Raw genomic sequence first — 14,430 nt, forward strand, 5'->3', positions numbered from 1 at the left:
TCTTGACATTTTTACCCCAAAGACTTCTTTGCTTTAAATAAGACATAACATGCCAGAGGTTACTTAGAGCACTGTTGGCTGATGGAGGATGGTGGGGATTCACAATGAACAGAGGAAGTGTGACTTTTTGCAGATGATGTTTATTGTATAACTTTCCTGTGATTTCACTTTAATGGTTCCAATTAAAAAAAAAAAAAAAAAAGGACAAGGATAGTTCTGTCTTCAAATCCTGCTTGTATGACTGCTTGAGAGAAGAGTCAAATCTCTGACTGTTCTGTGCATATATTTACACTACATCTCCTCTGTTAACATTCCTCATCTGAATGATTTAGTGGATTTAGTGTAATCACTGTATGTAACAAGAAGAAAAGGGATTTGATCATGTTTTATTTGCACTGCAGAGCCGGCCCTAGATAGAAAAGTAAACCAATAGCTTGGCTGTGATCTTGAATTACTGAGGGGGTAAAATTTAATAATATAAAAGGACAGACACGTGGAAGAAATTTGTCTCATAGCCATTGAATTTGGGGACAAAGGAGAAATTCCTGTTGGAAGTAACTATCAACAAAATGATCAGTCAGCAAACAAATAGGAGCTTTGTTTAGTATGTGCAGACTTCTCTAATAGTCATAGACAGGAGGGAGTTGTGACTGAGAAATGAGATATTAAAATACCCTGAGTGGACTGCTGAGAGAGAGGTCTCCTGTGTCTTGCTGCGCTATATCCTCCTGGGAACATCTTATATTCTTATATCTTCTTTCATCAGACATACTGAGCACTTTTATTAGTTATTAAATTGACAAGATTTTTTTCACACTATAGAAATGGAAACTTTCTTGTCACTAGAATTTAATACAAAAGATGTCTATGTTTTATTATTGTGTATATAAGGACTTAAAACACTGAAGGTTGCAAATGCTGAATAGAACCAAAACAGTAATAAAAAAAAAAAACCAAAAGCCAAACAATAAAAAAACAGGAAAATGGGGCTAAATACCTACTCACCACTTTACTAGTCATTATTACATTCAACAAAATTAACAAAAATATCCAGCAGATTTTTCAATGTTATCCTTTGTCTTTACAGATAGGCAAAAAGGGAGGTAAGACCCCATCCTATTTTTTTTTTTTTTTTTGGGGTGGGGGCTGATAAAATTTGGATACACATCTAAAATAATTTTCAGATTAAGGTGGGTGGTGACCCGAACCTGGCTAATATAATGAGAAAACTTAATTCACGCTAAATCTAAAAAAATAACAATACCTACATATTTTTAAAAGGAAAAAATAAGAAACTTTGAGTGTTTTCAGAGGCTAAGGAACTATGCTGACCAATATGTGGCCAAGAGTTTAAAATCTTTCATGAAGACATGAGAATACTGCACTTTAAAAGGATCAATAATAGGCTAAATGATGTATCAGACAACAGATAGTTGAAATTGATTTAGAAATGAGGTCCTCATTAGGAAAATGTCAGATATTGCACCTTCTAGAGGTACAGATGCAAAGGCTGAATGCACGATTTTGCCCTGTGCTTTTCCCAGATGCTGGTGTTGACTGCTTGAAACGGGAAAGTAACCCAAAGTCATTGGAGTCCATGATCTTTTTCTGATTAGTTTCAGATTGGTCCCCAAAGCTTACACTGAGACCAAGACCTAAGTCGATTGGGATCACTACCCTACTGAAGTTCACCTTAACTTCAGAAGGGCTACAATTTCATATTTGGTAAAAAAAAAAAAAAAAAAAGTTTGATTTGGAGCACAGGGAGAAGGGGAAAGGATCAAAGGCTGGATCTAGTTGAAAAGGACACAGAGGAAGAACATTGTTTAAACTTCCTAATTACAGTTCCTTAAGAAGCCCAACTAATCAGTCACAATTTTATCAGAAGGATTTTCTTTCTAAGCGTTAAACTTTGGTTTAAACTTGTTCTTTTAGTCCTGAAATGCATAATACCAGATTACATTCCCCACTGTGATTATACCTGTTTGTCTGTCCATGTGTTTATATCATATATAAGCATTATTGTGTGTGTATACATATCTGTGTACATACATACATTTTGGCGATTCTTTAGTATTACATGAGTATTTCTACTTTCTCTTTCTTGCTATTGAGGCAAAAAGGAACAAATATAATTTGAATTATTTCTTGCTTAGTACAGGTGAGCGTCATGGTTTGTAGACAGATACTCTGATTAAATTTCTCCTAAAACAAATTTCACATTCTGAAAAGTCAGTATAGCTGTGATCTTGCATGACAGTTATTTATGACCACCTAAAATTTACATTAACATAATGTTTAGAAGACTCACTTGTAATAAAAAACAATTCAGATCATATATTAATATAGCCACATAGCAAGTTTCCATTATATTTCCAGCAAGTTTCCAGGTATTGTTGTCAGCCTTTAAAAAGATAGTATTTATATTCTCCAGACTATCATAAATATTTGCTAAATCTTAGAATATTGACTCTAAAAGCAAGTATGTTTTAAGCTTCAGTAGAGTTACTTACAAGACGAATGTCATGTGTACTAATTTCATGAATCATGAAATGTCACTTTTAATAACAATGTCCTTATGTCAGCTTAAACAATATTTCCTTCTCTAATTTTTACTTTCTTTGTGCTCCTGGTTGGTTTTTCTCACAAATTATATGCTTCGATTACCTTTGCTGTGGAATGTTCTTACAGTAGTCAGTGCTCCATGCATGGAATGGCATCTAAACTACCAACCTAGGAGCAGTCCTGAAAGACAAAACTAACCCAAATTTTCCATGTCATGGGTCTATTCTGCAAAACGCCCATTTAAAATACAAGCAAGCAAGCAAACAAACAAACCCCCACTTATTTTGCTGCACTTTTAATGATTATTCAGATCTTTCCTTTGCCTTTATTACTTCTGTTTCTAATAATATAGAGTTAAATATCAATAGTTTGCAATGTTTCATAATGGAGAACGAAACCTAAGATTTCGTGTTTTCCCACAAACATAGATGTTTAAATCTCAGTGGTTTCCATGTGATGAAGACTGTATTTTCCAGCTTGTTCAGTTAGACTGTATCATTGCCACGAAAACTCTTTTGTAGCTTCTTCTGTTACTGCTTCTCAAAGCTTTAATTAAATGCAGTTTAAACCACGAGTAACTGTTTAGCTACTCTGCTTACTCCTTGAAACCAAGTCTCCAGTTACTAGTTGTTGGTTTCCCATCCACTTCTCCCTAGGAGATTATAAGAAGGTGGTGTAAAATGGCTATACTGTGCTTTTCCCGTATCCTGTAGGGCTGTGTAGTTTAGCAAGGCTGTCCTTCTCTGAACAATGAACAGGTTTTACTTCTGTGTTTGAGCAGAGGAAAGTGTTCTTGAAATTTCTTTTTAAATGGGCAAAGGGAATGAACCAAGCCAAGCCAATCACCCGAAATTCAACTTAAAGTATGAAATATTTTCTTTTTATTGTTGTTCTTAACATGAAACATTCAGTGTGTTTAGCATTTATTTCTATACTGTAGAAATGAATTAAGATAATCTGTTCATTTCTTTCTACATCTTTCACGATTTTCCAACAAAGCAAATTTATCTGTGCGGTTTTTCACTTTTCCAAGCTAGTACTGTATGTGTGGTGTGCCAGGTAGTCAGTGATAAGTGCAAGGCAATGCTTGCTATAAAATGACAGTGCTGTGTTTTTGGGTTTTCTCATAGGTTTATCAAGGACTTCACCATAAGATTTAATATTAAGCAAATACTTCATCCAGAGTGTCCAGCACTGCACCTCACATTAAAGAAAAATCATCATTGCTCAGCAGTTTACAGATGCTACATGGTAACAGCAAAGTGTCCTCATTCTCAATTTTGGTGGCTCTTTTCATTTAGACATGTTAATATTTTCAAAGCCAGAAGATGCAAACAGATATTTCAGTGAGAGTTTGAGCAGCAAATAATAACTCAGTCCCATTTGTGAGACAGACATTTTCTGTTCAAATTTTTAAGAGACACATTCAGTTATAAAAAAAAAATAAATATGCTGGTTTGGGTTTAATTCATCTCCTGGTGTGGGAGGAAAAAAAAGGAGAGGAAAAAAGGCAGAGATTATGTACCTTGTGGGAATTTTTTATTCATATAGGGAAAATGAAAAAGAAAGGAAAAGGGGGAAAGAGAGAGAAAAAGAGAAAGAGAAAAAGAAAGAAAGGAAAAGAAAAAGAGAAAAAAGATAAAAGAACTTGGAGAATGTTGGAATTGGTGTGAAAAGCATGTGGAAGAAGCATTGCAGAGATTTCTTGTAGCTATGTTTCCTCCACCTGATCCAATCTTGCTGGCACATGACCTGCAAACTTCTTTAAAGAGAAAAGGATATCAATGGGAGGAAGCACACTGCAGCAAGCAAATATTAAATGGAGAGAGAAAAAAAAATCCCATCACTGCTTTTCTGAAGTTTCTCTTTTGGAAGCCAGGAAGCTTTTTAAAGTGCTACTTTACATTAGAATTCATGCAGCCAACCTATGTGAAAATGGGACAGCTCAGTATAAAAGCTTTCTCCAAATTGACAAAATGCTTCGATCATTTGTTTAAAAGCTAGCCTGGGTTTCTGAGTGGCATTTGCCTCATGCTGTCGACATTCCTCTACAATTCAAGAGACACACAGATCACTGCTACAAATATCACCTGGCATGAATGCCAGCATTCCCATGTGAGAAAAAATACAAAGATGGGAAACACTATTGTGCTACATCAGACAGACCAAGGTAGCAAGTGAGCCTGGGAAGGAGAAGGAATAAATAGGACTGTGGTAGCAGGATTATTGTGATTAAATGAACACTTGCTTGGTTTGCCCTTTGCATTGCTGGATGCATAAAAGTGCTTCTGCTTTCCTGTGCAATATTTTAATTCTTTTGTCACACTGCTTCTTACATGTCCACCAAAAGCTTAGACCTCCTTTCTTGCAGATAATCATGCTGTAATTTGATGGGGCTACTCACGTGCAGGGATCAGTACATACTTGAGTATTAACAGCATCACAGCCCTAGGTGGCAAACTTTTTTGGTACCTTTGTTGCAAGTGCTGACATGTGGTAAGTCTCTGTGCAAATGTAGCACAATGAAAGTCTGATTTCATTCTAAGGTCAAGAACATGTAGGCACTTCAGTATCTCTCCACTTGAGGTGACAACACAAGCAGCAGTTCTGGCTGTTTTGTGCGGCAGTTCACAATCTGATTGCTCCTGCTCTAACATTTATCTGGATGAGACATTGTCTCAAAAAAGATTCAAAATTCACCACTGAGATTTGATCCCTGATTGTTGTAATCTGAGTTACAGCAGTCAGGAAATGATGCAACAAAAATACAAAATAAAATAGCAGCAGCAAAAAAGCTTTACCGATGGTCAAACTCTATTGCCCACACTGTTTCTCCATCCTCCAGAGGCCAGACCACACTCCTCCTTGTCTCTGTTTCATCTAGGTCCCTTCTCCCCTACTCCTCAGAGCTATTTCACCACTTTGCTGTAGGATCATGGCTGCACATTGTCAAAGCGAGGCCACAGCTGCATATTATCAATGTCAATCAACCCACTGCCTTCGTTCCCCTACATGGGTCACAAATGCCTTCTCGACTTTTTGCTTCTCGACTTCCTGTTCAAATATGAGTGACTAGTCTCCCTTATCTGCCAAAAAAAAAAAAAAAATATATTTATAGTGATAGAAAGGCGTTTGCTTTCATAACTTATTCTCCCTTCTATTTGAAAGCATTTTCTGCCATCTTGCTTGACCAAAGGGTGTTTTGAAATTGTCTGAACAGAAGCATCCAGTGCTGTTTAAGATGTTTGTGTCATCCTGTGTGGCTTTCAGCTGCTGATCTTTCAGCATACAGGTCTCACATAGGTCGTGTTATGTCTACTAGCACACACAGAAGTCTGCGATACTTTAGGACATCTAGTATGCAACGAGATGGATTATGCATAAGGAGGTGACTAATGCCCAATTTCTAGCTACAGCGCTCATAGCCCTATGTCTGCTTTGGAGGAGGCTTGGGGGAATCTGTGCAATATAATATATATTCCTCACTGTGTTTCAGGCTCATGCTGAAAGGGTTGAAGATGTTAGTTTTGAGGTGTTACAAAAAATTCCACATTTCACACTAGATCCAAGAAACCCAGGAGTCATCTTTATCAACTTCTGAACTGGACACACAGCAGTGAATCTGGAAACAAAGACAATTTTAATGCAAACAGTCTACAAGCATAATGTTTTATCATTCTTAAATGAATAAAATGACAAGAGTTTTTTTCCGAACTAAAATAAAGCCATTTGTTTGATGGTAATGCAGAGATATTGAACTACTTCCTGGCTGCTCTTTGCAATTTGTAGTACTTGGAAAGCTTAAAGGGAAGTTGACAGTGACAAATAGACATTTCTAAAATGTCAATTGATTCTAAACATGAATTTTCATTTATTTATAGACTTACTCTGATATCTCAAATGTTACAGAGCTTCCTGTTTAGCTTTCTATTAGGAATTTTCAAATTCTCAAATGCGTTGATAACTTGCTTGAAAATAATGGTCCAATAACACATCTCAAAAATAAATTATATAAAATTAATGGCTGGCAAATTTCCTGAGTAATTTTTCGTACCTGAGACCACTTTCTGGAGAAATTGTTTCCTGAAAAAGAAAGTTCCCACTTCTGTGAGAAATTCTGAAATCCCATACTGTCACAAAAGGATTAATCGATAATGCTACTGAAATACATATATACCTTTTAATATCAACCAGGTGATCACTAAATAAATACAATATACTACTGTAGTGTAAATTGAAAATCAGGAAATGAAAATCCGCCATTGCTTCTCAATTTCCTGTGACTTCAGTGACAGTGGAAATTTCTGACTTGTCAAGTTTAGAAGTTAAAAAAAAATTGTCAGCCTACAGGATGGGGCTTTTGTGCAAGAGCAAATAGAAACCTTCTTATGTTACTCTTTTTTATACTCCAGCATACTTTAAAACTTTCATATTCAATATTTATGGTCCTCCTAAATCTGTGCAGAAAACAGAAAACTTGGAATTTTTCCCTGAAAAAAAAGATGTCTTCAATAAAGAAAAGCTTCAACATGTCAAAGCAGAAATATTTTTTCTTATGGTGTTGCACATGATTTTTTAAAACATATCGATGTAGCCATTATACAATATAGAAAGCACAGCCTTATTTTTTTTCTGTAGACTGGTCCTTGTGTGAAATACAGTACCTAGATGTATTAAGTACATCTGACAGAGGTGAAACCCCGGGACATCAAGAGTAATTTTTTTTCTTTTTTGTGAGGTTCCTAAATAATAAAACCTAATTTTTGTAGAATTACATTTTGTGTTGTTCCCCTCCCGCCCTCCCCCCATCCCGCCCCAAACATGCCTTCTTGTGGGAAAAACATTTTGGTTAAAAGATCCTGACCAGCTTTTTTGTCATTTTCACAAAGGCATGATATGCTTCTGATGTGCAAGGGCATAAGCATCAAGCACAATAAATCCTATTTTCTTCTCTGGGATAGTTACAGAAATGGGTACGATTATGCATACATCCAACCAGTAGAAAGTGTATCTCTGAATCTTTAACAGGAAGGAAACTGGGTGACAACAGCAAATCCCTGAAATTACTTTGGTGGTACACCTTGGGGTTTTGTGTGTTTCTTTGGGGAAAAAAAGTAGTTGTTAAATTGCTGTGCTCTGTTCTTTATGTCTTGTTTCAACCTGTCACAGAGCTTTCTTACACTGAAACTGTCTAAACCTTCCTTTTGCTAACACATATTCAATATTACAAAGCATGGAAAAGGGAAATAAGACTCAAAAAAAGGCATTAGCTTTAAATGAAACCCCACAAAACACTCATTGGCCTGAACCTGGATGAAACTGCTTGTCTTAACTGTACGCTTCTCAAATATGGTACAAAAGTCACCATCAGATCCTCACTGGGTTTCCCCTTGTCACTGTTCTAATGGCTTCCTGCACTAAAATTTATACACGGGTAAAAGCACTGAATTGTTTACAGATTTCACATGGGAAAAAGAAAAAAAAAACCTGCAAGAAAACAACTCTCTGCATATCGTCCTTCATCTTAACTGAGTTGGAATATTTCTAAAAATCTGCCTTTACAGTTTTAGAAAGAAATGGTTTATATAGGTTGCAGACAGGCAAACCCACAGGACAGATTTCTAGAAGTGACATGTGAGAATCCTGTCCTGTCAGCCATAACAAAGTTCTGCCAGATTCAGAGTCTCTTCTTCCAGAAATTATATAATGATTATTTTTAACATGTGACTTTGGCTACCTGTCCTGGGTTTGGCTGGGATAGAGTTAATTTTCTTTTTAGTAGCTGCTGCAGTGCTGTGTTTTGGATTTGGTGTGAGAACAATGTTGATAGCACGCTGACATTTTCAGTTATTGTTGGATTATGTTCATACTAAGTCAAGGACTTTTTAGCTTTTTAGGCCTTGCTAGCCAGAAGGCTAGAGGGGCCTGAGAAACTTGAGTGGGGGGATACAGCTAGGACAGCTGACCTGAACTAGCCACAGAGGTATTCCATACCATGGGACGTCATGCCCAGTATATAAACCAGGGGGCTCTTGGCTGGGGGCTGCCAGCCGCTGCTCAGGGACCGGCTGGGCATGGGTCAGCTGTGGGGACCAGTTGCATTGTGCATCACTTTGTTTCTTTTCTCCCTTCCCTTTGGATTTCATTCTTCTCCCCTTCTCCCTCCTTTTTATTGTAACTTGATTGTTATTACTATTGGTTGATTTAGTTTATTTCCATTATTAAATTGCTTTTATCTCAATCCTTGAGTTTTACATTCCTTTCTGATTCTCTTCCTCATCCCTCTGGGTGAGGGAGCAGTGAGCGAGCGGCTCCGTGGGGCTGGGTTACTGGCTGGGGTTAAACCACGACCCTACCAAAGGCTCTGTTTTCCCCTTTTCATTCCTGTTTTGCTGTATTAAATGGTCTTTTGGAAATTCAGGTTTCTTTTAATAAGACCAAATGATCTACACTCAGCAATGCTGGGAGTCAGATCCTACTTGTTTTTTCACAACTTTCTGTCACCTGTAGGCCATAAAGGCCCGGCCAGCAGCAGTGTTAGCTGTGCGCATCCATGAGTACCTATATGATGGGTAATGTGCCTGTAAGTCTCCTTTTTACCAGGCGGACAAAGCAAACCTTGACTGTGCACAGTAAATCATAGGAATGATGTCTCATGAACAGCTCCTGAAAAATTCTATTTTTTTTCTTCTTTAGGGGAAAAAGTGGAGTGGGGGGAGGGGGGGGAGGTAGGTGTGAATGCACACCTTATGGAGTTTCCCCACTTGATTTTTCAATGCAAAGAGTTATCTGAAATTGAGCATTTTCTTCTACAAACTATCTTAATTGCATATATAACAACATGCTTTATCTTACAAGTAGTTCCTGCCCCTTTCAAACATGCTACTGGCCTTTTTCCGGACTGTTACTTCTCCACTAGCACAAACACTAAGTCTGTCAGAATATTAAGTTCATCCATCTGTTATTTTATTGATATCAGTTTGATTCACCTTACTTTGGTGATTATCTGTATATTAATGCATTCTGTTCACCCAAATTCATTCCTAATGTAGCTAAATTTATGTCACAGGCCATTACATTTCATATTCTAGCTCTAGGCTCATTCATCTAGACTGTCAGGGCTATCTGTAAAGAGACTTTTACAGAATTACTTTATAAAAGAGCAACTTCCCTTAATGTCTTAACGTGGTTTATCTTTTCAATGATCTTGATCTTGCCTGGCCTGGCCTTGTTCAAATCTTTCTTAAATGCAGAAAACAAACACAGGGACAAATCTTAGTTGTGCTTAACTTTGATGCCTCTTTTTCTACCTATAAAATATCCTGTTAGGTACTTTGATTACAAGTATCTAACCCATTTCAACTGTAAATATATAATTCACATCATTGACTGATAAATCTCTACTACTGCAAAGGATTTGCTAACTGTATTTGTTTTTACATTATTTGTTCTTGTGGTAGCTTGAATCCTTGGCTTAAACTGTGTATGTTCAATGCCTTTTAAAATTGAGGCTTATGCTGAGGCTGAATATAAATCAATTTTCACTCAGTGCAAACAAGTCCCGCTTGTGGTAAGGTAAACAGAGATTGTGTCAACAGTTTCCCAGGAATAGATCTGAGTGTGCTTCTTTCTGGAGTAAGCTACCTGTAGCAATGAAGAGCAGATGCAAAGAAAGTGCAAACACTAGTTAAAAACAAAGAGTGAAGAAGGGTAAGTAAGAAAAAGAATTCATCACTGTGAAGTAAAACTCAGTAGGATGTTCAAATTTATGTCCCATGCATCTATATCAGGAAACATTTTCAGGTGTTTGGGAGTTTTCTTTAATGCAATTGCACATGCTAAATGTTAAATTCAGACATGAGGAGAAATAATAGTTTTAAAAAATCAGAGTTGTTTTATTTTTAGATCAATTATGAAAAAAAAACCGAACAAAAAGGAAAAAATTGATTATTTATACCTAACTAAGGTAAGTTCATTGCAATTCAATGAACATTGCCCCATCAAGAGAAATGAAAAGCTTAAAATAAACCCCCAACAACCATTTATTCCCTTCAAAAATTTGGAGAAACGCTGGTACAATATCTGAGACTGACATTCAGATGATCTCCAGCAAATGAAAAGTGTACATTTGGAATGTACATCAGATCAGAAGTTATTCTGCCAGCAGCTGGTTGATTGCCTCTCACAGTTGTTGAAATGTTGCACCTCTAGGTTCTGTTAACACAATCCATTTGATATTCATCTCTGACTGGCATGCGAAGTTTCAAACTCTGTTTTCAATGGCACTCGTGCTTTTCTGGAAGAACCATTTCAAAATGAAAAGGGAAGAGGAAGCAGTGTTTTCTCTAAGGCAGAGGTGTCCGAAGGGTATTATTAAATTATGATGTGTAAAAGGAGCAACTAAATAGAACTAGCAAAGAATACATACATGCTAAAAGATATTTGGAGCTGAGATGGTTTCATATACTTACAAATTCTGAAGCAAAACCAAGATGTTGTGGAAAGAGGATGATAATAGGAAATAAATGTTAAGTTTTATATTGGTTTAATAAGGAAACAAATACGGGAGTGTTGACCTAAATGATGCATTGGGACATTCTTCAGAATTTGTGGAAAAAGGTTACCAGAATTGCAATTTTCCTTCCTTGGATGATTTGTTTTGTATATTAAAGTAGGGCCTAAATGCCAGAAGTGAAACCAAGACTTCACTGTTGGATGTCATAAAACAACAGAAATGTTTTAAAACCAACCATCCTCATAAGGACCACTGAAGAAATAGTGAAACTATTCTGGAACAGTTTTTCTAAATGAGCAGTTTTCTTGAACCAAAAACTGCAGGAAATTTTCTAATATACCTCAGTGATAAAGCAGGAATCCCACTGCAGCTTTTGGTTTTCATTTAATGTTTCTGCAATTTCTATCTGATATACTGTTGAGTATACAAACCCCTGATAATTATTTCAGAGCAGGTCTGTGAACTTTGAATGTTTCCTGAAAAATTATTTAGGATGCTTTGTTTGTGATATATTAATTTCTAAGTCTTCAATACAGAGCTTAAGTGTTGTGGTAATTCATGAGAGGGTAAATACAAGAAAGAGGCATAGAGTAACCAGTTCCTGGCAAATACAAGGAAGAGGCACAGAAACCAGTTCCTCTACTTTGCCGTAATATAAAAATAAAGAGAAACTCAGCAAACTCAACAGCAAGCAAGCTGAAAAAGTGATTAAAAGACTTTCATATAACACAGACATATTTTGTGAAACTTGTTAGCACAAATTATGACCACTTGCTCAACTTGTTCTTTGTACTCATGTATGAATGATCAAAATAAACACAGTTATAAATGAAAACTGGGTTTCCATATTGATATTGTTAGATCTTTCCTATTTCCTTTGACAGTAGTAAGAGTTGACCAGACTGGAACAGTAAGTGGTATGACTGTCAGCATAGGTTGAAGTCTTTTTTGGCTTATCATTCCCATGGACCAAGTCTGTACAATTTCTCTTCATCCCAAAGCACATTTCTGCACACATGTCAAAATGGTAGCACATTTTCTTCTGTTCAGCATATATAAGAAGCTATTGGTCAGAAAGCAGACATTGGATTGCAGTGCTGTCATGCTTCTGGTACCCAGGTTTATACGTGTAGCTCCCTCACCTGAAACAATCAGACCAGTCACAAAAAGGATACACGTAAAGATCAGCTGGCTTTACTTGACTGAGCATACAGTGGAAACCGAAGTAGCTGCCTGAATTTAGCACCTGCATTTAGCTACCGAAATTTGACCTCTGGGATTTTTGTTGAATGCCCAGCTGCTGTTCAGTAATCTCACAGCAGCAGTATCAAAGAAGTCAGCTTTGGAAAGAAAGCACATTTAGTTGCCCTTTGGGACTAGAGCACCACAGGGAATGGCATGTTAAGCTACAACTTAAAGGTAACCCAGAATGCAATATGGCAGTAAAAGGAAAAGTGTCCTTGTAAAATAGAAGAGGAAGTTGGTACTGGAAGCCATATTAAATATGAGGGACTCCAAGGAATTGTTTTTGGTCTGTCTTTTTACCCAGTATTTCAGGAAATGACACATTAAGTTCTGAAATTTGCATGAAAAGTAGGCACAGTCTGGACTTCATTGTATTGTGGTTGGCTGTTTCTTTTCGGCTTACTGATTAGGAGCAGCTGCTGGTTTTAATTTTAATTTCATATTTTATTTCTGGCAAGGGTTCCTACTACATCTCTGGATGGATTCTTTTTTTCAAGATTTTTATGTATTCATTATAAATAGAGAACAATAATATATAATAACATTTGTGAGCTGCAAAGATACAGTAGGGCCAGGTGGCTTCCTATGACTCAGTGACCTTTCACTATTAGAAACCACCCGCTGCCATTAGTTATATTAAACCTTTGCAGCTGGGTTGCAACAATGACAGAAATACTTGCTGGACCTTGATCCTACCATCTCAGAGCTACCAATAAGCCTCTTTAGGCAGGGGGAGGGAGGTTATTCAATAGATTTCAAAAGAACTTCCTGCTTGGATAAAGTCCACTCTGGTGGAAAAGACTGTTGGAGGATTCCCTGGGTAGGGGACTGGCTTTATTAAAACTCCCCAGTGGTTCTGCTGCTTAGTGAATCAGGTTTGCCTATAACTGACCCTCTTTTTTTACTCCCCCTCCCCCAAACACTATGCTTTCACAATTCTGGATCCAAAACCATGCTCATAATCAAGCTTAAGTAAAATAATTCTTACTAAAGCACCAGCAGAAGATCTTGACAGTGTATGGTTTTAAAAGAATCTGGAATAGAGAAAGGAAAACAAACCCAAATAAAAAATCTTTGGCATAGTTGAATATTGAAGTTTCTAGATGTGAACAAAAACCTAACATAATTTTTCTCTCTGGAAAGAAGCTGCTGAGTTAATGTTTCAGAGATGGAAAAAAGGTGTACAGTGTGTGCCATTGGTGTTAGTGCCATTTGGCTGACACAAGACATTCTCAAGAGAAAATGTGTGATATCTATGTAGAACGAAGTGGTTGAAAGTTTCCCTTTACCAGAGTAATATTATGGAAAAGATGGAAGCGTCTGTTTTCCTGAGAGTCCATAGACTGCATTTTCTCTTCAGTGCCCGCAGGTTTTATGCCACAATGTCAGGAAGCTTCTGTTCATGATGTCAAACCTAACATGTTATGAACATGTTCAAGCACAATTCAAATGTGTCTCAGGACAAATCATTCAGAAATTGGAAATTTTTAAAAAAAGACAACAAAAACACCACAATTTTGTCTGTTCTTCTAGTAGGAGTTCCTAGTTCCTAAAGCCTACCATCAACACACCCACTTGTGCCCCGCATCAGTATGTATCCCACTTATAGTGCTGGAATATCAGTGTCTTCTTCTCACATGCTGGTATTGCACGGCTAGCATGTCAATAAGGTGCTGGTTGCTACTTGGCATTTTTTGTGTGAAACTTGCCATATAGGAGGTGTTCCTGTAGTTTCTGTCAGATTTTGAAGAGGCTGGGATGGTCACCACCAAGGTTAAAAAACATTTACTGCAACTGTCAAACTGCAAACAGAAACTGCAAGGTTACGTGGTTCAGGATCGAGTGGGGATCAAGAACTCCTCTTCCCAAAGTACATGTTTTATTGACGGACTGGAGGGGTGGGATTCAGCTTTGGATTGTAGGGGTGGAGTTTCATTTTAGACATCTAAAATCTAGTCCTCTGTGTAGATATCCCATCTGAGGCAGGTTGTCTTGGTTTTTATTAGTCATAAAGCTCAATGTCCTCTGGAGAGCTATTCAGCTCACACTGAAACATACATTTGTAAGTGGTCAGCTGATTCTCAGCACCTCAGTCATGAGGATGG

Source organism: Falco cherrug, chromosome 3 (assembly GCF_023634085.1).
Source record: "Falco cherrug isolate bFalChe1 chromosome 3, bFalChe1.pri, whole genome shotgun sequence".
In the NCBI taxonomy this organism is placed as follows: Eukaryota; Metazoa; Chordata; class Aves; order Falconiformes; family Falconidae; genus Falco; species Falco cherrug.